The sequence below is a fragment of the Molossus molossus genome, unplaced genomic scaffold (assembly GCF_014108415.1).
Source record: "Molossus molossus isolate mMolMol1 unplaced genomic scaffold, mMolMol1.p scaffold_m16_p_1, whole genome shotgun sequence".
NCBI classification, from domain to species: Eukaryota; Metazoa; Chordata; class Mammalia; order Chiroptera; family Molossidae; genus Molossus; species Molossus molossus.
In genome coordinates, this window is record NW_023425344.1 from 35,591,503 (window position 1) to 35,615,731 (window position 24,229).

General features: G+C 38.1%; 1 protein-coding gene across 5 annotated transcripts in view; it reads right to left on the minus strand.

Moving 5' to 3' along the window:
• FRYL (FRY like transcription coactivator) overlaps nucleotides 1-24,229 on the minus strand; it is a 273,487-nt gene that overhangs the window by 159,370 nt on the left and 89,888 nt on the right. The window contains exon 1 of one of the 5 annotated variants that reach the window (XM_036257502.1): nucleotides 2,854-2,909. The exons of the other annotated variants lie outside the window; for them this stretch is intronic. The gene's annotated coding sequence lies outside the window, so the exon portion shown is untranslated. Of the gene's footprint in view, nucleotides 1-2,853; nucleotides 2,910-24,229 lie in introns of those variants that run through there. 5 annotated transcript variants of the gene reach the window in all.

A 24,229-nucleotide genomic window follows, 5' to 3' on the forward strand; every position in this document is an offset into this window, starting at 1 on the left:
TGTAGATTGTTACATTTTGAAAATAAAATGTATTTTAATGAACACTAGTTTTATAATTATTCACACTTGTGTATATATTTTTTTGGGACACCCTTTCTCCAGAATGTCATATAGTTGGAATCACACAGTGTGTAGCTTTTCAGACTGGCTTCCTTCACTCAGTAATATGCACTTAAGTTTTCCATAAGTCTTTTCATAGCTTAACAGCTCACTTCTTTAGAGCACTGAATGATATTCTATTGATTGGATGTACCACAGTTTGTTTATCCATTTACCTACTGAAGGACATCTTGGTTGCTTCCAAATTTTGGTAATTACGAATAAAGCAGCTATAAATATCAGTGAAACTTATTTTAATTTTAAAAAAGATGCATTTAATGTATCTAATGTAAATCTATTTGTTATGTTACATTGTTAATATATTACATGTTAATAAATATTGATTCATACCTTGATTCATACAAATGCTCTTGCTCTGTTCTATATCACATAGATAAATAGATATTACTGAAAATACAGCTGCTAAAACAATTCCTATGCTTTTCTATGAACTATCATCAGATTTACAATTCAATACCTTCTAATAGAAACATATCTGACAATTTGGAACTTGACTTGTACAGCCTTCCCCATTCAAGAACTTCTCTTTAATTTTGTCTTTGCAAAATTTTACTTATTTTAGCAACATTTTTTTAAATTGGGAAATAGCATGCTTAATGAAAACCTACTGGCTGACAAAAAATTAAAATTTTCAAAATTCCACAGAACAGCCAGTGTTCTAGGACACAGTGCATTAACAGATTAGAATGAAGAATAATCAAGAGAATACAGCCCCTAGCCCTGGCCAGTGTGGCTCAGTGGTTAGAGTGTGGGCCCTGTGACCCTTCGATTCCTTGCCAAGGGCACATACCGGGTTGCAGGTTCATCCCCAGCCCTGGTCAGGGCACGTGTGGGAGGAACCAATCAATATGTCTCTCATACTGATGTTTCTGTTTCTCTCTCTCTCTCTCTCTAATGGAAAAAATATCCTCGGGTGAGGATTAAAAATAACAATAATTAAATAAATAAAATGTCTGAGGTAAATTTATTTTAAAAAAGACAGAGAACATAGTCCATTCCATCCTGCAAAAGGCTAGCAAACTGTCTTATCAATGTGATAATGAGATTATAAACATAGCTACTTTCAGAAAAGGAGATTAAGAATTTGGTCAGAACCCAATGATTTGGGGCCTAAAAACTGTAATAGCCAGATACCTGTCAGGTGTCATATTTTAAAAATTTATCAATCACGCTGGGCTGGTGTGGCTCAGTGGACTGAGCAGCATCCCATGGACTGAGAAGTCCCTGTTCCATTCTGGGTCAGGGCACATGCCCAGGTTGCGGGCTCGATCCCCAGTAGGGGTTGTGCAGGAGGCAGCCGATTGATGTTCCTCTCTCACATAGATGTTTCTATCTCTCTCTCCAAAAACATCAATAAAAACATTTTTAAAAAATAAAAATGTATCTGCCCTGGCCGGTTTGGCTCAGCGGTTAGAGCGTCGGCCTGCGGTCCTGAGAGACCTGGGTTCGGTTCCCACTAAGGGCATGTACCTCGGTTGCAGTTTGTCCCCGGCCCTGGTCGGTTGTGTGGGTGGCAGCCACTCGATGTGTCCCTTTCACGTCGATGTTTCTCTCTCTCTCTCTGTTCCTCTCTCTCCCTCCCACTCTACCTGAACAAAAAATAGAAAAATGTCCTCGGGTGAGGATAAAAAATAAAAAAATAAAAATAAATAAAAAAAATAAAAATAAAAATGTATCAATCAGTACAGAAGAACAGTCAGAACAGCTTCTGGCTGTAAATACCAGTACAGCCACAGAATGCCTAACAGCTGAATACCAGTAATGTTGGAGGTAATGAGAAACCTCCTAATGGTGTCAGAGTATGGTATCTCAAGAGTATAATAAAAGGTAAAAGCACCAGGGAGTTCCAAAAAAGAAAATGGAAATGCTAGCAAACAGATGTATAATGCAAAGTCTAAGAACAGGAACTATATAGACATGTTTAATGCCATATAGATTAAACCCACCTCCCTACGTTGGTTTAATCATTAAAAAAGCATGTCAGTAGAACTTAATTCTCAAGTTTCTCTTGAGGGACAAAGCAGGATCCCATATTTGGAAAAAATGGAGTACCAAAGAGTCAGACAAGGCAAGGCCCAGGAAGGAAGAAATACCAATTATCAGAGGTGGAGGTTCTGACACGAGAATTGGTGGCAGCCCGGACACTAGTACTGAGGAATAAAATCAGGCCAAAACTTGTAGTGAGGTTAGGGTGATGCTGAGTTATCTGGACTAATGAACTGGGCTCTCCCAAACTTCCCATCTTCGCATAGAATTGGCCCCAGGGCCTGATATAAGACTAAGTCTACACATGACTACAACAGAGGGTACAACCTGGGAAAGGTTAAGACATCAAGGTTTATGGAACAGTGGCTCTGAAACTTACCACAAATACCACACTGACCTTTTCGAATTGTCTCAGACACCTATGAATACCGTGACCATCCATGTTAAATTGTCCTGATTTCAATTTTTCTGTGTTATTATTGTCTTTATTCTTATATTTACCAATAAAAAATTTTTAAACAAATCACTAAACCAAATACTTAATAAGTTAGAGAGTCAGCTGTACTTCTCACCATACAAAAAGTTTAAAGATGAAATGTCCCCTTTGTCAAATGAAGTAAACCTACATTAGTAGTTTGAATTTTTTTTTAATGGCTGGAGCAGGCCCATGATTCCTAACTTCAATGACATGTGGAGCTTAGAACTCCAAATTCAGGGACCATCACAGAGTTTATGCTGTTTGCTTACCAGCAGTGAGTTGGCTTCATGGTCCAGGCATCATATCCTAAAGCAGATGGATTTCTCTGAGGGACAAGAGGGTGGGTATTTTGGCAATAAGCAATAGGTGATTCTTTTTCACTATTACCAATACCAACTCTCAATGGACACATCTCTGAAATTAATGTCAATGAGAATATAAATTACCCTACCAAATTCATTTTATAAAAATCTCCTTCACCTCCTGTACCTAACCCAAAACCTATTGCTCTTAACACTTAAATATTTCCCACATCCATAATTAAATGAGTTAATATTTGTAAAGCACTTAAAAGAGTACCTACCCATCTGGTAGGTGCTATATACATGTTTGCTAAGTAAAGAAATAACATTTCTCTATTTGATCAACCTTCATCTCACATCTGGTCTACTTAAATAGCTTCCTAACCCATCTCCTTGCACACACTGGACCTCTTTCTTTTCCTCCCTCTGCCCCCATCCCATGAAAAACATAAGTTTCATGAGATCACCCCAACCACTGTCATAAAGTACATCAATGGTTCTCCATTTGTTTTAGGTTTAAGACCAAAATCCGTAACAAGGTCTTCAAGATTCCATGTGGTCTGGCACCTGACTACCTAACTCATTCCCATACCTGTTCCAGCCAAACTGGCCACATTTCCTCCAGCATCTAGCATATGATATCCTTTCTGCCCACCCCCCTCCCCCTCCCCCAAACTGTTAACTATTTCTTCCCTCATATTTTGCTAAGTATCAATAAATCAGGGAAACCTTATGAAAGTTAAAGAATTTTTATGTGTGTTGGGGGGGGGGGTTGTTCTTAGTGTGCTTTAACTTATCTGAGCCCCAATTTACTCTTCTTTAAAAATAGCAATTCTCAACTGACACATGGATTAACAAAATCTGGTATATCTATACAATGGAATATTATTCAGCCATAAAAGTAATGAAATACAAGCATGTGGTACAAATGGACAAACCATGGAGATATGGTGGTAGAAGACAGACACAAAAGAATACCTATAGCCCTGGCCGGTTTGGCTCAGCGGTTAGAGTGTCGGCCTGCGGTCCGGAGAGACCCGGGTTCGGTTCCCGCTAAGGGCACGTACCTCGGTTGCAGTTTGTCCCCGGCCCTGGTTGGTTGTGCGGGTGGCAGCCACTCGATGTGTCCCTTCACGTCGATGTTTCTCTCTCTCTCCCTTCCTCTCTCTCCCTCCCACTCTACCTGTACAAAAAAATGGAAAATATCCTCAGGTGAGGATTAAAAAAAAAAAAAAAAGAATACCTATAGTATGATTCCATTTACATGAAATGGGTATGAGGTTTCTTTTGGGGGCGATAAAATGTTCTATAATTAGAAAGTAGTGACAGTTGTACAACTCTAAATACATTAAAAACTACTGAAATGTATACTTCAAAAGGAGATATTTTACGGTATGTGAGTTATATCACAATTAAGCGATTATTTTTAAAAGCAGCAATAATAGTTTACCTCAGATTTTCACAATGATTACATGAGACTTAATAAATATGTGTGTATGTGATTATACACACACATTTGTATACACATATAATCACCACAATTCCAGACCCGTTAAGTACTATTATTAATATTAATCAAATAACACAAGATTATTAATCAAATAACAGATTTTAATGAAATTTACATAAATGCATAACTGTACTTTTGGGGGCTGGTTTTTGTGTGTGTGTGGTACATGCCCCCAGCAGAAACCAAACCAAGGACTCTCTGGTCCGCAGGCCGAAGCCCAACCGCTGAGCCAAACTGGCCAGGGTATGGGGGCTGACTCTTTACTAGTTTTTGCAATCCAGGAAAAACATCTCTGAACATTTAAAATTCTGTTCTTGAACTTTTCTCATTGTTTAAAAATTCAAGTAATGTATGCAAATTTGGTTTCTTAATATACCATATCTTAGTCATGTTTATTTATAATTGTGGTTAAAATAAGTCCATTTCTCTTCTATGTCTGTGATAAATACAAAATTCTTTGAAACACTCACTGTCATAAACTTATGAATGTAAATTCTATAAAGTAATGTTTGCAAGAGGTGTAATATTGATAATGACTGCATCTGTGACCTTAATTAACACTGCAGATACATAACTGGATAGTTCTCAGTATGGAATCCTGCCTCATCTTATCAATTTTAGGGAACTAAGCCAATCTTTTAAATGATAACATCCTCAGAACGCAGCTGGTTTAACAGAATGTTCCTGATTCAGTTTTTAAAAGAAATAATGCCTAAAACCGTTGGCACAAAGACAGAATCCCGAATTTAGGCCACAGTGAATGTCACCTCATTGTTGTTACTGAGAGAAATAGGCTCAACTATAATCAAACTCCAGCAGCACTGCAACCACATTCTGCCAGCTAAGCGGCCTTGAAACCAGGGGGCCTCCAGCGGTTAATGGAAAACGTAGCATTGAACATTGTACCAATCATGGCAAATGCATCCTATAAATATGAGACAGTATATTTAATGATAAAGAATTATAATATACATTGCTGTGTTATGTTCAATGACAAAAATCAGATTTTTGTCTTTCTTTGGGAAGGTAGGGGCAATATTTGAAATATATACTTTATTTAATAGAAGACTTGTTTCTCGTTTGTGTTTGTGTGTGCGTGTGTGTGTTTAACAAAGGCTATTAGTAAATCAGGTTTTTCTCTGTTCTTCCCAAGAATTTCACTAAATAGAATTTAGTGAAATGTAAATTTTTTAAAATCACTAAGGTATCATTTCATGCATTCCTGCTTCAGGACCAGTTTTCGAGAGACATCACTAGTATAATACTAATCACACAGCAGAAGAGTCCTGTATTTATCCTCCTACCTTCTTTCCTACTAAGCCATTCCAACAAAATGACAACACCCCTCAGCTTGATCTTAGTTGCAAGCACATTTACCAGAACTTAACTAAGCATGGAGTACACAAGGAACACAATCAATCAATTCTTGTCTTCTAGGAGCTTATGCTCAAGTATGAGAGAGAGGCATGAACAGGGTGATAAGTGTGATGATACGATGATGTTCAAAGTAAAGAATACAACAGATGAAGCATTCGGTATCTGGCTGGCTGAAGAAAGGTGACGCTGACAAAGAGGGGGTGCATTCTTGGCAAAAGGAAGCAGCATACAAAGGCACAGCATGCTCTACAAACTAGGTACATATGGCCAGAGGAGGCTGACAAGATGAGCAAGGCTGGATAGCTAATGAAAGGCCTCATCCCACAGGGAGAGAGAGACTTGGAGAAAGGGCATGGAGAAGGGACTCTTGGCAGCAATGTGGAAGATGCAAACAGAACAAAAGGAAGCAGTGGCGATCATCCAGGTGATAACGAAGAAAGGCCTGAACAAGGCAAGTGGCTGTGGCAACAGAAGGTAGGCGGGATTCAGAACATTTTAGACAGAAGGATAAGCCTTGGTAAATGACTAAAAGAGGCAGGGTGCAGGGGTGAGAGAGGGTTGTTTACCCACACCTCTTTCTGGCTCAAGGAGACTGTGGATGGCACTATAGCCTACAGCTATGGGGACCATCCTATCATTCAAAACAAAACGCGGATAAATTCTTTCTCCTTTCCCCAGTGAGTTCAATATGATCCTTTCAATCTCTGTACCCAGTTCTTTTCCTGTGTAACAGTCATTTGGTAAATCATAATGCATACACAACATTTCTCATTTAACTTCCTTACTGTTCACTTTTACTGTCTGACTAAATTAGAAGCTCCTTCAGAGGAAAGAACACATCTCTTTCTCAGTGAGTATTTGCTCAATAAATGCTGGCTGATTCAAGTGTTGGCATCATGAAAACATCCCTAGGAAGAGAGATAACTACTGTCCTTTTCTAGGATATTTAACATATTTTAATCCTTTCTCTTTTTAAAATACAACAGGGCTAAGTGAAGACCAAAAAAGGGCATCCACAGATGCTGGTGAAACAAAATCATTCTCCCATGTTTCGGGCTAGGGCAGCAGGCATGCTTAGGGCTTTCAGGAACAATGAGACTTGTGATTTCTTTGCTATATCAACCTATTGCTTTACAACTGTAAAAAAGCCTTCAAAGAGATTTGTACTATGAATGCCCAAGGGCAATGGAATGCCCACAAACTGAATCATTATATTACTAACAACAAAGGCTTTACAAACATCTGCTTTTGGTTTACTCTTGGATTTAAGGAATAAGATTACATGAGATTTGGCTGTAGCTGGTTTCAGGGTTCAGTCAATGACATATAGAAATGTTTAAATGGTCACAAAACAAAATAACCACAAACTTCACAAGTATCTAAGCAAACTAAGTTTTTGCAAGACGAGCTGCTGTGATATAATCTAGTATACTGTTTTTCTATAAGAACCCATTAATTACAGTTTCATTCTCACTATAAAACTGTATTACTATTTTTTAAAATATATAGTGAGGATGAAGTAAATAGAGAAGGAGGGGGTAATGGGGAAAGAAAGAGATTAGAACCCATGCTTGAGTTTATTTGATTAAAAATGTATTCTATAGTACCCTTTTAAGTAGTAAAGGTAATTTAAGTTAGTAATTATAATTCTCCCAATATTTTAACTATGTATGTTCACTTAGAAACTTTCCTAGAATATACATTTCTGCCATCTGGCACAACAATATCTCCATATGGAAGAATTACTTACAAATCAAAAATAAAATACAGAGATTGTAAATGCAATATATTTGGCATAATACAAATTTCCTCTAGTGTACAATGTTTTGTCTTAAGAGGTTTCTCCTCTATATCAATGTTTGGTCTTTTATATTATTTGCTTACAAAACAAAACTACACTAAACAAATATTTTGGTAAAGAGTTAACTGCAAAAGAAATTAAATTTAGTCTCTCATATTTTATTCATTAGTTTGCTCAGGCCCCAGGAGCACAGTTGGGAGCAAGAACAACTGGGTTCTAATTCCAGCTCTTTGCCACCATATGACCTTGGAAAAGTCACATTTTTTCTATTCCTCAATTTTCTTTAGGCAAACAGATATTATAACAGAATCTTTGCTTGCTTATTTCATTTATTTAGAATCGTATTATTAAGATAATTTTGGCAAAAGAAAACTGATTGTGGCAATAAATAATTTCTAGAAGTGCTTTGAGATCTTCAGAGAAAAGTACCATTGGAAAGTACTAGAGATACTGAACAAAATCAATACATCTGCCAAATCCACATATTAGGAAGAGATTTATGGACAAAATAACTCATGATATTAGTTTCACTGACTTACTTGAAATCGGAAAGCTAAGTATATCATCCTGAATGTTCTTTTTCAGAAAATTTACCACATGTGAACATTACTCACTGTAACTTTAATTATAGGAACACGGTGAAGTTATCATCATTATATTAAATTGTCTGATGCCTTAAGACAGCTGATGCTGCCTCAACAAACATTTTGTGCTAACAGAACTGTGGAATAGTACTGGTATCCGATAACCCTGCAGAGATCAGTCTGTCATCATTTTCCCCCATTTTTGACCAATTGAGACAAAGTTTGCCAGGATAATACATATTAACAAAAAAGCCAAGGGTGGTCAAAGAATATTTAACTACCAATAATACAACTGCCAGGGTGTGCACATCTAGATTTTCTATTGATCTTACTGATTATCATTCAAGAAAATATTCCTCGATGTGGATTGGTTTCCAGAATAGGCATGCAAGGAATGGCAGTGATCATACCTCAGCGTTTCTCCCATGTAGGCATATATACTTACAGCTGCTGCTCCAGGACTTTAACAAGGACTTTATGCTAATTTCAAAAAACACAGAATCCTGTAGACTCAACATTGTCTCAACTGGCTGCAACACAGCAGCAGCGGCGGCAGCAGCAGCAGCGGCAGCAGCAGCAGCAGCGGCGGCAGCAGCAGCAGCAGCAGCAGCAGCGGCGGCGGAGGCGGCGGATTTGTTGATCTATCTCCCTGAGCCGCTGTCCCTTCAGCTCACAGGCAGAGTTCTGACCCACAGTGCCTTGGCTTCATTACCATGCAGTCTCGCGGTGACGCACAACTATAGTGGAACGCTGCTGAATGCAGATGAACCATCACGTTGAATGAAAGCTTACAAGTTTATTATAAGTGCCCTGAAGGACATCCTCACCTTTCTTGATGTAGACATACACGTGGCCTCAATGATCTCTGTTTATGTTCCTGTTACCAGTTTTGATGAGCTGGGTCTCCAGCTGCTTTCAGGGGAGTCACTAGTGCTCTGCCCTTGGATGCCAACTTTTCACTAGCTAAGGGCATTGGAAATAAATAAACTTGGATCTAACATGAGATCTTTAAATCTCTTCCTGTAATAGCTGACCAAAAGAAAAAGAACACGAGTGGTATTTACCCATTCCACCATCAGTTTTCTCTAGGTGGTTTAGTAGTAAATTCTACACACCCAAGTGGTGACTTTCTCAGCATGCTTACAATGATGCAGAGTCCCCCGCCTCACTTAACCCACCAGAGAACGCTGGCTAAGGGAGTAGAAAGATGATGTAATGGGCACCAGGGCCGAGCCTCCCGTCAGCTCTCTAAACAGCTCAGCCCAGGACAGTTTCCTCTGCTGCAGGCAACTTCTTCAAAAGAGAGAACTCTGTTATAATAATGGGATTATTTTTAAACAGGGTCTTCTATTCCTAAAATAGCATAAAGTTCCCCTGAAAATCTTAAACTATCAATGAATAGCAAGAAATCCTCTGGTCAAATAACACATACATTTTTAAAACTCTATACAAACTTTTAAAACTGAAAAGTGACACTGTTAAAAGCTTAACTGCTCTCAAAACAGTAGAAAATTTTCAAATCCAAACCCAACAAATAATATTTTATATTAACAGCAGAAGAAAAATGTCTTAACCTCATAATTGGTTTAATGTGACTTTGAAGGTCAATAATGCATATGTTTTTCCATATGTGGCATACTTTTGCATTGATCCATCTATACTACTATACCCTTTAAATACCACAAAAAATAAGTAAGTTCAGTGGTCAAAGTTAGATCTGAATATATTTAGGCACTGTATTAAAAGTTAAGACAATATTCTCCCATGCACAAGTATCAGACACTAAGAGAAAGTGAAAATCATATTCATTAAGACATATTCAGTGATACTGTATTATCGAGAGTGCCATTTCAAGTTTGTAGTTCTTTAGAACAGTCCAAGAAATCTGGAATAAGTCTAGACCATTCCTACTCCTGAACAGGCCCAAAACCTAAATTCAAACCAGAGCTCAAAAGGCTAACCACACAGAATTCCAATAACACCACCACTGTTTGAACACTTTTTTTTATTCATTCATTTATTTATTAATATTTGTTGCAGATGTCCCTCCTTTTCCCCACATTGACACCTTCCTCCCTACTCCTGCCCCCCCCCCCACACACACACACAGTATTGTTATCTGTGTCCATAGAGACATCTCAGATCAGTGAAGAGTAAGGTTTTCCTGATCTAGTGGAACACACATGCCTCACGGTGTTAACATGAATAAAGGGCATTCCACAGTCCCAAAACACCACCTACTGTATCCCATTCAACAACAATGTATGTCAACAAAGAAAAGCTTCTGGGTTGTACACAAAACAATACAATTTTTCTTTTTAAATAAAGTATTCTTCAAAGTGATTTGACAATACAATCTTTTCATCAAACGGCTGTTAGCAGATTAGGGGAATAAGCTGATCTAGACCCATACAAACAACACCATTAAATGCCAAGGCTCAGAACTGAACCATGTCAGCAAGTTAGGAGGTATACACCACTTATTTTGTCATAATTTTTTCTATCCCTATGGAGCTAAGCCTATTTAGCCTCACACAAATCTTAAAAGCTACTTAATACTATTTGGCTATAACATCCCATCAAAGTAACCAAGGTTCATTCCTAGTAAACCTTTATATAAACTCTAACAAGAAAATTGTTTCACAGAACAGCAGAGTATGATCATTTTGGGGCGGTTAAATAATAGATGTTCTCACAACCTTAAAATAAAAAGGATTTTCTTCTGTTTGAGTTTTATTTGCATGGATTGAAAGAATAAATCCAAATTTAAAGTTTCTGTTGTATCTCATCAGCCTGTTACTTCTGTGCACACAGCCAAAGCAAATCAACAGTTTCTCTGGGACGCAGACGCATAAAATTAATTTCAGAGCTAATTTTGGAAGTCCCGTTTTACATACACTAGGACTTCCTTGTAGATAAGAGGGTTAGTGAAAATGGCACTTTCCATATGGAAAATAATTCAATAGGCCTATGTAAGCAGAGCCTGGGCTCTCAACTTTATTCTTTAATAAAATAAGTAATGGTACTATTCCAAATATTAATCACAACTTCAACAAAGGTTAATGAAAAGATTTACACTGTAACCCTTACTAACTTTTTAATCCTTACCAGACTCTTTGTTTTTTAATCCTCCCTCGAGGATATTTTTTTATTTATCTTCAGATAGAGTGAGAGGGAGGGAGACAGAGACAGAGAGAGAGACAGAGAGGCTGACATCAATGTGAGAGGTCCTGAGAGAGGTCCACAGGACAATGCTCTAATGCTAAACCAAACCCTCCAGGGCTAACCCTTACTAGATTTTTATCACCCAAATCACTAAACTGTTAACCAGAATAACTACATACACACCCAACAATCCTTTCAGAAGACCAGGGCATAGGCCCACTGCATTTTGAATGCTTTCTCAATCTCTCAATTACTAGTCATATTTTTTAAATTATACAAATACTAATACTTCTATCATTTTCCAAGTGAGTTCTCTACCCTTAACCTATCTTATTGATTAATAACAAAAATAAACACATAGCCTAGAGCTTATTGCAAGTTTGCAAAAAGAACAGTCAAAATGTTAGTCTTCTGTTCTAGTCTTTCTATAAATTCAAATTTCTCCAAGTTGTATCATACATATATATTTTGGTCTCATTACCATAAAAAAAAATGGCCACAGAAACCATTGTTCAATGCCACATCCTTGGCAAAGCAGAAAAATCGATCTTGGACAATTTCCTTCAACTATACTCCTCTTCACCTTTTAGATTATTATATATTAAAGAATGCTTTTAAAATAAGGTTTAGAATATTTTTCAGAAATTCGCCATGTCAATATTACCTGTCTTTGCTGAGCCAGACACTGTAAAGCTCTGGGTACAGTGCATGACTGCGGCAGTTTCCCTGCCCTCAAAGAATTGAAAAGTGGGTTTCCCTCTTTCCCGTAATCAATTTCCATTTAATTCTATGCTCTTTCACTGGCATATTGAGGATTCAAGGAATTCGTTACCTGCTTTTCATTTCTAAGTAAAAGGCAGATAGAGGTATACCTTTACACACACACACACACACACACACACACACTGTATACCAGGAAATAATCTTAGTAAATCCTAAAAAAATATTGCCCTTTAGATAGAATCCAAACAAAATGTTCCTTGCTATATAATACAATTTGGATTTCACTGAAAATATCGTAAGATACAATTCATTGGAATTTAATGTTCCATGTACCCAAAGAAAATCAAAATTTTTGATTATTGACATTCTCAAGAAGAGTGCAAATATATGAATTATTTCTCAGATTAATATCGACATAGAGAGCATTATGCTAAGTGAAATAAACCAGTCAGAGAAAGACAAGTATCACATGATCTCACTTATTTGTAGAATATAATGAACAAAACAGATCCAGAGTCATGGAAGTAGGGAACAAACCTCAGAGGGAAAGGAGTTGGGATATAAACCAAATAACTTATACAAGTAACCAATAGACACAGTAGACACAAAACAGTGTGGTGAAGGGGGAGGGTGTCGAGAGAGAGACACATCTGTAATACTTTCAACAATAAAGATAAATTTTTTAAAAATTATCTCAAGAAGTATTAAACTGGTATAAACAATAACAACCATAATATGGAAAATATAGACATTTGACAAGTTTTTTCCTTACAAAATGTCAAATATCCTGACAGTCCTAGAGCCTTCAACATCCCCACAGATTTCAGCGTCTTCAAAAAGTCCTCACCTTTTCTGGAGTTTAGAAAAGACACTAAAAGGTTTTAGGAATGCAAGGAAAGATACCCTCAGGTGTATTAGGTAATTAATACCACACAGGAAATACAAAAAAAAAAAAAGAAAAGAAAATGGTTGCAAAAATCACTTTATATTTTGCTTCTGACACCTCATTAAACATGGAACAAAACAGTAACAGTAATTATCTATAATTATTCTCAGTAGTTAACATCTCCTTAATGTACTATTATTTTCTTTATGCAGGGTTGAGCAAAAGTAGGCTTATAGCTGTTCATATGGAAAACACAGTAATTAATAATAATACAAGAATACTGCCCTGGCCGGTTTGGCTCAGCGGTTGGAGCATCGGACTGTGGTCCAGAGAGACCCGGGTTCGGTTCCCCCTAAGGGCACGTACTTCGGTTGCAGTTTGTCTCCCGCCCTGGTTGGTCGTGCGGGTGGCAGCCACTCGATGTGTCCCTTCACATCAATGTTTCTCTCTCTCTCTCCCTTCCTCTCTCTCCCTCCCACTCTATCTGTACAAAAAATGGAGAAATATCCTCGGGTGAGGATAAAAAAAAAAAAAAAGAATATTAAACTGTAATACTGTAAACCTACTTTTGCTCACCCCGTATATCTTCCAAATTTTCTACAATGGATTTGTCTCAATATTTTTAAATTTCATTACAGAAAGCAGGTTCCTTGGAGAAATGGCTGGTTCTAGGACTAAAGCACACAAGATAATCTAGAACATCTTGTAGAGCTAAAAATATGAAAAGGTCAATGCTGTAACAATTTGAGCAACAAAATAAATAATGTAGTTTTAGAATATAAGCCAAACTACAAAATAAATATCCATGAATCTATACTGATATAAATTAATGATTACATACAAAAAGTAAGAAAGAAGAGATCAATCTCACATTGTATAGAAACAAGTTAAAGCAGGCCTGACTGGAATCCTTCTAAAGTCCTGCTTAGAAGACTGGTCTTTGGCTGGCATCTAAGAACTTCCGATTTCAAGAGGGCCCCACCATTCCCGAGCTGATCAGAGTGGTTCACTCTATATCTAAACTCTCGGTACAAACAATACAGGTTATGCTGAATATCTGCTTTCCTCCAGGGAGTCTCAAATGTGGCTATGTGCCAGGCAGTGGGCACCCATGTGATCAGCCCCAGTAAAAATCCTTGGCACTGAGTCTCTAATGAGCTCCCTAGCTGGTAATATTTCACCCATGGTGTCATAGCTCACTGCTTGACAATTGATTGCCCCCTCTGTGATGCTACTGGGAGACATTCTCAAGGCTTGTGCCTGGTTTCCCCTGGATTTCATCCCATGAACCTTTAGACTTTGCTGATTTTGCTTAGTATCCTTTTGCTGTACTTAATCATAGCTGTGAGTACAATTATATGCTGTGTCCTGTGAGTCTTCCTCGCAGATCATTAAATGCGAGAATGGCAGAATAAGTTAGAATACTAAGAAATATACAAGGCAAGGAAAGAAGGGAAAAAGAAAATACAACAGATGGGACAATAGGAAACAACAGAAATATAGTTCTAAACCCAATCATGTCACTAATTACATTAAATATACATGGTCTAAACACTGTACAGAGTACCATGTCAGGTGCTAAAGGATAATTTTCTTTTTTTTTATCCTCACCCAAGGACATTTTCTGATATTTTGTTCAGATAGAGTGGGAGGGGGAGGGAGGGAGGGAGAGAGAGAGAGAGAGAGAGAGAGAGAGAAAGAGAGAGAAACATCAATGTGAAAGGGACACATTGAGCGGCTGCCACCCACACGACCCAACCAGGGCCGGGGACACACTGCAACCGAGGTACGTGCCCCTAGCGGGAACCGAACCCGGGTCTCTCCGGACCGCAGGCCAACGCTCTAACCGCTGAGCCAAACCGGCCAGGACTAAAGGATAATTTATTGACTAAAACAGGTCTTGTGGGTTCAATCCCTGGACAGGGTGCACACTCATCAATATTCCTCTCTCACATCGATGTCTCTGTCTCTCTCTCTGCCCGCACTCCACTTCCTCTAAAAATCAATAGGCATATTCTTGGGTGAGGATTAAAAAAAGCAAAACTAATTAAAATCAAAGTAATTCTGGGTGATCAGGGTTAGAGCACCAGACTCCTACCCACTTGGTTCTTGCACTGGAGGAGACTCGCAAAGAATATCTGAAATACCCATAGGGCTCCAAGATATACTGAAATTGATAATCAAATGCTATAGAAGAGTTCTGAGCAGGAACTTGATTAATTAGGTAAAGAATGGACTTGAAAACACAAGAGAAATCAATGGGCTATTTTAATTGCTAAGTTGAGAGATAATAACTTAAAAATGAATAGTATATTTAGAATAATTGAGGAAAAGGCAATAAAGATAACAAGAAAAAGACAGATTCCAATTTTTCCAAATACATATTTCTTTTTCTTTTTTTTTTTTTATTTATTTTTTTTATCCTCACCCGAGGATATTTTTCGATATTTTGTTCAGATAGAGCGGGAAGGGGAGAGAGAGAGAGAAACATCGATGTGAAAGGGACACATCGAGTGGTCGCCACCCACACGACCCAACCAGGGCCGGGGACAAACTGCAACCGAGGTACGTGCCCCCAGCGGGAACCGAACCCGGGTCTCTCCAGACCGCAGGCCAACGCTCCAACCGCTGAGCCAAACCGGCCAGGGCCCAAATACATATTTCTTGATGTATTTGGTGACTGACAGAATAGGGTAAAAATAAATAAAGCTGCCCAGCCAGTGGGGCTCAGTGGATTGAGCCCAGTCCATTCCCAATCAGGGTGCATGCCAGGGTTGTGGATTCAATCCCCAATACAGGGTCTGCAGGAAGCAGCCAAATGATGTTTCTCTCTCACATCAGTGTTTCTATCTCTCTCTCCCTCTCCCTTCCTCTCTTAAAAATATAAATAAATGAAAACATTTTTTAAAAAATATAAAGCTGAACTCTCAAAAGTGACCCTCAGGCGGTGGTACTAAACATATGTAGGTCACATCAAGAAGAGTTCTGGCTATATAGAAAAAAAGGATTCAGGACTAGGGATAAGAGGAGGACAAAGGGACAGACAACCAATCCCACGAGCTTTCCAGCTGTCTTCTCCTTTGATGAGGGGGAAAACGGAATTCTTTATTTTCAAGTACTTGCTAGCCAACAATAACCACAAATTAATGGCTTTGGTTGCACTGAAGAAAAATAAAACAAGAACAAAAAAGAGACAGTTTTTCAAACACAGCACTGTGAAAGAACAAATGAAATAAACAAGTGAGTGATGAGGGGAATCTGCTCCTGAAACACTTGAACTGGAATTCCATCCAGAGTTCTGGACAGAAGGATTTCCGGTCATGTCCAAATTAACTGCTTGTTTCAGAAATATATATCAAGTTTCTGAATTAATGGTTATAGCTATAAAAGGGTACACTTTAATCAAATTTCACAGATTGGACCAATGCATTGATATATTCATAAATTAGCAACATAAAACAGTAAAGAAGCATTTTAACTAAGCTCTCTATTTTAGGAGTGGTTACCTATGCAGCAACTGTATTACTTGTGTATGCCGTAAGGTACAATTACTGTTACCTTCCTGACACAGGGTATTTATTAATAGTTCAATTGTTCCTAGTTTTGGGTTTGAGCTCTTTTTATATATTTCACACATAAAATAAAATAAAAATTGCTTCTTCTGCTTAAAATGAAGCAGTCCAGACCCTGTAATCATACTTTCTTCTTTGCCCTAACAACCATACCAATTTGATATCACTTGGCCCAGTGCTAAGACACTTATTTCTTGAATGAGACCAAAAAAATCTGCTGTTTCTGAATATACTTGATTCTTGAGAGTCTAGACTTTTTTTTTAAGTTAATCCTCACCCAAGGATAATTTTCCATTGATTTTTTGATAGAGTGAAAGGGAAGGAGGGAAGGAGGGAAGGACACCGATTGGTTGCCTCCCCCATGACCCCGAGATCAAACCTGCAACCCAGGTATGTGCCCTTGAACTAGAATCGAACTCAAGACCCTTCAGTTCTCATGCTGATGCTCTAACCACCAAGCCAAACTGGCCAGGATCTAAAAATTATTTTTAATTGTGAAATAATTTTTGAAGATATTAGTAAAAATATTGATCTAAAATTTTCTATTCCAAAGGCTATTAGTTATTGGATTTGTATTTTTACAATACACACAATGCATATTCACCACCTGCAAAGAAACTAGATTGTTCATACTAAGGTACTTTGATTGTCAATACATGTTATACAGATGTACTGGGAAGAAAGGGGAATATGTATTACTGGGAAAGTATAGGTAAAATTCTATGAAACATGAACAGAATAAACATAAATGTATTGTCCAAAGGCAATTTTTTTTAGCATAAAAATGGGCATTATTAACAACATGCCAGAACAGAGCTGTCAACTGTCAGCTGTCTAGGGTCTGTGAGGACCTATGGTCACCCTATCAAGGAAGCAGCCACCACAGGGTGAAGGCTCACTATTTCCTACCAATGCTTGCCTTTCTGAATTTTTCCTACATTGTCAGTAGCAGAGCAAGCTTTCAGTCAACTAGAGGTTTTTATTGTTAGAGCCACCTTTAACAACACTCTTCAAAAACAAAGGAGTGAGTCAGCAAGGCTGTAATAAAGTATAAGAGGGAGAATCTAAATCAGAAGAGAAAAGGAAATGTGAAACTGCAGGGGTCACTAAACGTAAAGACAAAAACCACATTTAGGATGGTGAGTGCCAGCAGTGTTAGGGAGAAAAGACGAGGAGACTGTCCCGTAGAATTAAATGCGCCAGACCAAAACACAGAAAAATGCTTTATGCGTGGTTAAATGTAATCATAATGTACTATATCAAAAGTAATTTGGAAGAACCTACCTTCGTAATCTTAATATTCTTTAAAGCCCGACTCTAAACCTAGTAAATCAGAACCCACGTTTTTTATAAGATCCCCGAGGTCATTCTTAAGCCCGTTAAAGTTTAAGAAGAGCTACTTAATTACATTTATAAAAATATTATCTTGCGTGTGTTGTTTTTAGTACACATTTATACCTACTTAAAAATAGAGGCTAGGAAACTTCAGAAGCCTGAGAAATAGTAAAGAGAAATTTTTTTTGTATTTTTTATAAGAACTTTTTAGAGGTTTTGAAGTGTCTCCATTCTGTAGACTAGAAATATATAACTAGCTTATACTTCTTGAGAACAATCTAAGAGATCATCAGATAGTTTATCTAATCTTAAACAAATCACTCTTTAGAAACAAAAATCTATCAAAAGTTTAAGTGAAAGAAGAATTGAGAGTTTAGGTAAGGTGATAAAAATTTCTATCTGTAATATTTACAATTATTGTGGATTGCTGTTTATCTTTAACCATTGAAATTTAAAAAAAAAACAAACAATGATGGAATGTTTGCTTTCCTGGACAGAGACTTTAGAAAAATGTAATTCTAAAAGACATCTTCCTACAAAGTCCACCTGAGATTGGCTATGTTACCTTGAGAGATCATTTATTCTTTTAAACAAAAAAAATGAGTAGGCTTAGTAAACTGGCAATGAGGTGATAGAGATGGGTGGAAAGTAGCAATATCACTTAGTGGACAATGAGTTTCATTGTGGAAAGGTCCACAAACAGGATTCATAAAAGCAACCAGTTCAGAATTCCACATCAGGATATTAAGAGCATAGAAAAAATGTGATAAGCCAACAATTATCTTTAAAGAATAAACCATCTGGCCTTCCACAGTCACAGAATCAGACTTTTTAAAATGGAGAGACATTAAGTTCACATAACATAATCCCTTAAGCTTTAGATGACATGACCGAGGCCCATGGAGGATAAGTGATACAGTCAGTTCCCAAGTCAAATCAATAAATATTTATTAAACACCTACTACAGAGAAAACACTATTCCAAAGGTTATAGAAAATACAATAAATATAATATTGGACCTCTTCTTCAGAACTCCCATCCCCCGTTTGCCAGGTAAGTTACAGGCATGTAGCTCTCTGATGTTAGCAATATTCTTTTCCACATTGGTTCATCGCCTGCTTTTGTAAACAGAGCTGTGCTGGAACGTGGCCACACGGTCATTCACGTATTATCTAGGCTCCTTTTGCTCTACAAAGTCAGAGCTCAGTAGCTGTGGCAGAGACTAGTGGTGTGTAAAGCCTAAAATATTTACTATCTGGCCCTTTACAGAAAATGTCTGCCAACCTCTGTTCTAGATCATTGTTTGCTCAACTTGAGGTTTGTTTGTTTTTTAACGTTTTCTTTTGAAACTAATGGAAGGCTGGTTTTGCCTCGGGAACCACTGTCCACTGAGCAACGTGCTAGACGGTTCTGAAGGAAAAGTCAGTGGGCTAAATATGGCAACTGACAGCAGCTCTCTGTAACAAGTGAAAACTTGCTCTGGCACATAAAGAACCAAATGACACAGAACTCTAACATCCAACTAACATTTACTAACTGCTTACTAAGTGCCTGCCATCAGGCTAGCTCTGGGGATAGGCACATAAATAAGACCAACTCAGTTCACAAAGACCTCACTATCTGGTGAAAGAAACAACACTTCTATATTAAACGGAATAGTAGAAGCTAGTAGACAATGAGATCGAGTTCTGACAAAGGGAGGCCAGGCTGAGATAAACTATTCAAACCCAAGAACAGTCATGCAGAGATCCCTGTTCCCCCTGCAGAGTTCCAGCTCCAGGAAGTCGCCAGGATTTGAAGCTTCTATCTATAGTTGCCTCAATCCAAAGGCCACTATTTGCACCTGGGTGGAGTTAACTTTTGAATTGTATGTTGCTTCCTGAATTTCTTTTATAGCACATTTTTGTTGAACCTTTCTAGTACATTCCTTTAGTTACATTTTAAACTTACATTGGTTTTAGGCTGCTTTTTTCCAGCCTCACCTCTATTATTATCTTTACCACCTTTATCTTTACCAATTATCTTTACCAATACAGACATTACTTTATCATGTTATTCACCTTTTCCCACTTATATTATTTTGGTATGTTGTGATTAATATTTATTTAGTTGTGTATTTTTCTTATCCCCTTTTTTCCCAACTATTTTATCTTGGATAGAGCTCCTTCCTTTTGCTTCTTAAGAGAGAACAAGCAGGGGTAATCAATGAAATTGTCAGCTACTAGGAAGCTATGGTAACTAACCATTAGAACATGCCCAGCCTCAGAGTGGAGGTGGGTACTGGGGTCCCGGTGTGCTTAGGATTCACCCTTTAGTTAATGAAACCAGTGGCGGTGCAAGAGGGTCCTGGGGTAGGGGCAGAAGGACTGAAACAGTGGGAGCACGTGGGGGAGGAGGTGGTGCAATAGCTAAATATCAACTGAAAGGAGGAGCTGTAATCTTTTAACAACCAGTATCAGGATAGCAGTATATACTGGATAAATCAGTCCTGCGATTAGGAAACAGCAGAGTAAGTGGGATAAAAAGGAAGCTATTCCACACCTCTCAAAAAGAGACAGATGCACCTTTATTTCAATGAAGTTTCTTGCAAGTCCTTTCTAAATGTCAAAGAAAATCCTGACCCTAACTTTCCATAATTAACTGTCCCAATATATTTATAGATAGATAGATAGATAGATAGATAGATGACAGAGATGGAGACTATATATATATATATAGATAGATAGATAGATAGATAGATAGATAGATAGATATAGATATATAGATATATATCTCCATGTAACTTGAGGTGACAATCTAAAATGATTCTTCTTAAGACGTGTTAGGCTAACTTTATTTTATTTTATTTTTTAAATCTTCACCTGAAGATATTTTCTATTTATCTCATATAGAGTGGAAAGGAGAGAGAGACAAACATGGATGAGAGAGAACATTGATTGGCTGCCTCTTGCATGCCCCCCACTGGGGATCTGGCCCACAACCCCGGCATGTGCCCTGACCAGGAATTGAACAGGGGACCTCTTGGTGCATGGGTTGACACTCAACCACTGAGCCATACCGGCTGGATGTATTAAGCTAACTTTAAAAACAGCCAAGAGAGCCCTGGCCAGTTTGGCTCAGTGGTTAGAGCGTCAGCCTGCGGTCCTGAGAGACCCGGGTTCAGTTCCTGCTAAGGGTAGGTACCTCGGTTGCAGTTTGTCCCCGGCCCTGGTCAGTCGTGCAGGTGGCAGCCACTCAATGTGTTTCTTTCACGTAGATGTTTCTCTCTCTCTCTCTCCCTCCCACTCTACCTGAACAAAAAATGGAAAAATGTCCTCGGGTGAGGATAAAAAAATAGATAAATAAAAACAGCCAAGCCCTGGCCTGTTTGGCTCAGCGGTTAGAGCGTCCGCCTGCAGTCCTGAGAGATCCGGGTTCGGTTCCCGCTAAGGGCGCGTACCTCGGTTGCAGTTTGTCCCCGGCCCTGGTCGCTTGTGCGGGTGGCAGCCACTCGATGTGTTCCTTTCACATCGATGTTTCTCTCTCTCTCTCTGTTCCTCTCTCTCCCTCCCACTCTACCTAAACAAAAAATGGAAAAATGTCCTCGGGTGAGGATAAAAAAATAAAAAAAAAACAGCCAAGAGAAATTACTAAAGTAATACTGGTGCACTAACTTCTAAAAACTTTATATCTGAATCTCACAATCATTTGTCAGTACTTAGAAGAGCACACACTGTGGACAAAGAAGGAAGCACGGAAAAAGTGGTACAACTCAGGCTCCTCTGAACTCTCACACAGCTCTAAATCACATAAGTTTTTTTTTTTTTTTTTTTTGAATTATGCACAATAGAAGACCTAGATCCATATTCCTAGAATATTTTCTAAGATGGAATGCTCCAAAGATAAATTCTAGTTAAATTTCATTCATCTACCTCCAAGTCAAAGCTCCAAACGTTTTTGCAAACAATAATAGACACCAAGTGTTAAACTAGGTGTCAATTTTGCAGCTATTTTTTATAATCTTAAAACAATGCTACAAAGAAGATTCCATTCATAGGTGAGGTCAGCTGGCCTGTTCAAGGACACACAGTCAGCCACTGGTAGAGCTCAGCTCAGTCTGGATCAAAGTTCCACAACACTCCTTCCTCAATACTTCACAGCCTCCCATCATGCCTAGGTTCCCAGTATCTCTTCTTTATCATGAGAATTCCCACAGATTCTGAGAAGGCATGTATATAACAACCCAATTGTGCTTTTCCTATATCCTCCAATAATTCAGCCTGAAAATTACTCTAAAGCCCCGCTTACCTAGGAAAACCCCCTTGATTGATGACACTATGAAAGCCCAATACTTCCAAATCCCTTTTGTCTAAGCAAGAATTCCTAAACCCCTTCATACATGGTGACTACAAGGTACCACTTGGGTCAGGCCAGAAATTCCTAGCAGACTGACTATTATTTGGAGCTCAGGTTCTTCCAGGACATTGCCCTGCCCAACAACCTTTTTAGCACATTTGAATTCCAAATGATTCTCCATCTCCTTCATTCTGTTATCACTACATGCATTTGAAGTGTTGGGAGAAAAATCTACCATGTCTCAGTGTGTTCTCCCAGGACCGTCTCTGAACTCTCTATTCATAATACAGTCTTTGATGAAGACTTAAATAACTTTCTATCCATCTCATTCCCTTCTGTAAAGAAACTGGCCTCCCATGCTATTCCTCTACCCAATACATAATGTATCAAACCAAAAAATGAGCTCTTCTGGAGATGCAAAATCTAATCATTGAGGGCAATGGTTTTGCAAAAAACAAAATGAAAATATCACTTATTTTAAAAAGTCTTAGTAACAATCAGCACTCCCCTTTCTTTACGAGTCAAAAGTAGACCTTTAAATTTAAAGCTCAACCAAAAGGCTTCTGGAAGTTTTAACAAGTGCTACATTTTGGTTTGTCCTGGCTAGTGAGCTGTCCTGAATACCTCAGGAGAGGTATACCAGTACACTATTAAATGTTTATAACCCATGGAGTCATTAACACTTCCTAATGAAATGGAAATGGTATCTCAATGTGCATCTCTTAAATGTTTTTGTAGAAGTCATGTGAAACAACTGTTCCCATAAGTGAGAACAAGCTGGGATAATCAATGAAATTGTCAGCCACCAGGAAGCTATAACAACGAAAAATTAGAACAATCCCAGCCTCAGAGTGGAGGTGGGTCCTGGGGATCCTGGTGTGCTTAGGATTCACCCTTTAGTTGATAAAACGGGAGGGGGGGGGGGCTCAAGAGGGTCCTGGGGTTTATCCAACCAGTGTTATAAAAATAATTATCAACTGTTCACTAAAGTGAAACACAGAGTCTCAAAGAGTAATGCTTAAAATGTACTGGAGTTAAAGTTGTTGCCTATGAAAATATAGCTCTTACTAAAATGAAGGCACCTCAAAAGGTGCATGTTCTTTAATGGAACAATTAACCTTGGTATACACAACTAGTCTTTTAAGAAAAAAATGTTTCTACATAAAGATTCAAAAACATCAACACTGTAATGAGATGGAGTAGAAAGAGCAAATGCCTGACTTTAAAACAATGACATGACTGTATCACTTAGTAGCCAAAAACTTCAAACAATTTGGTTAAAGTCTCTCTGAACGTTTAAAACTTTGTATAATAACCTATCTCACTCGGTTTTCAAGACAACTTAGATAAAACATTTGCTCATTCAACCAATATTGACTGAACAACTATTCTGTTCCGAGCCGTGGAACACATTAGTAGACAGAGCAAAGTCCATGCTCACCTTATATTCTATCTAAAGAGGAAAGGGGAATCAGAATGCACTAAATAGGTAGACAAATTATACCATTTCAGTTACTGATACAACAAAAACAAGAAAACAGTGCCCAGAATACAGAGGGTGCTCAAAAATTTCTTTCATCCGTAACATTGATATATATTTAGTTGTGTTCAATGTATCATTATCTCTGGTCTTGTGAATTATAAAAATAATTCTTGTATTTACACTCACTTATTCTTGACTCCAAACAGAATGCACAACAACAAAATTAAGGTTGATTCCATCAGAATAAAAATAACCCATTCTTGGAGATACAAGGACTTTGCAGCTGTCACTACAGAAGCCCGTGGAAACACACTGCCTGATTCTTAGGACCTGACTCATGCTTATGCCTCACATTCATTGTTCTTCAATGGTCAGGCAACATTGTGACACATCCCGAATTGGTGAAGGGCATTCTCTCCCCACCAACATTTATGTCTGAGGCTAGGTAGTATTTGTGGCAACTCTACTAATATTTATCAGTGAAATCAGTCTTTGATCACATTATTATGACTCTACACAGAAAATATGAATATTTAAGCAGTTTATGAGTAAGATTATGTAACACAAATACA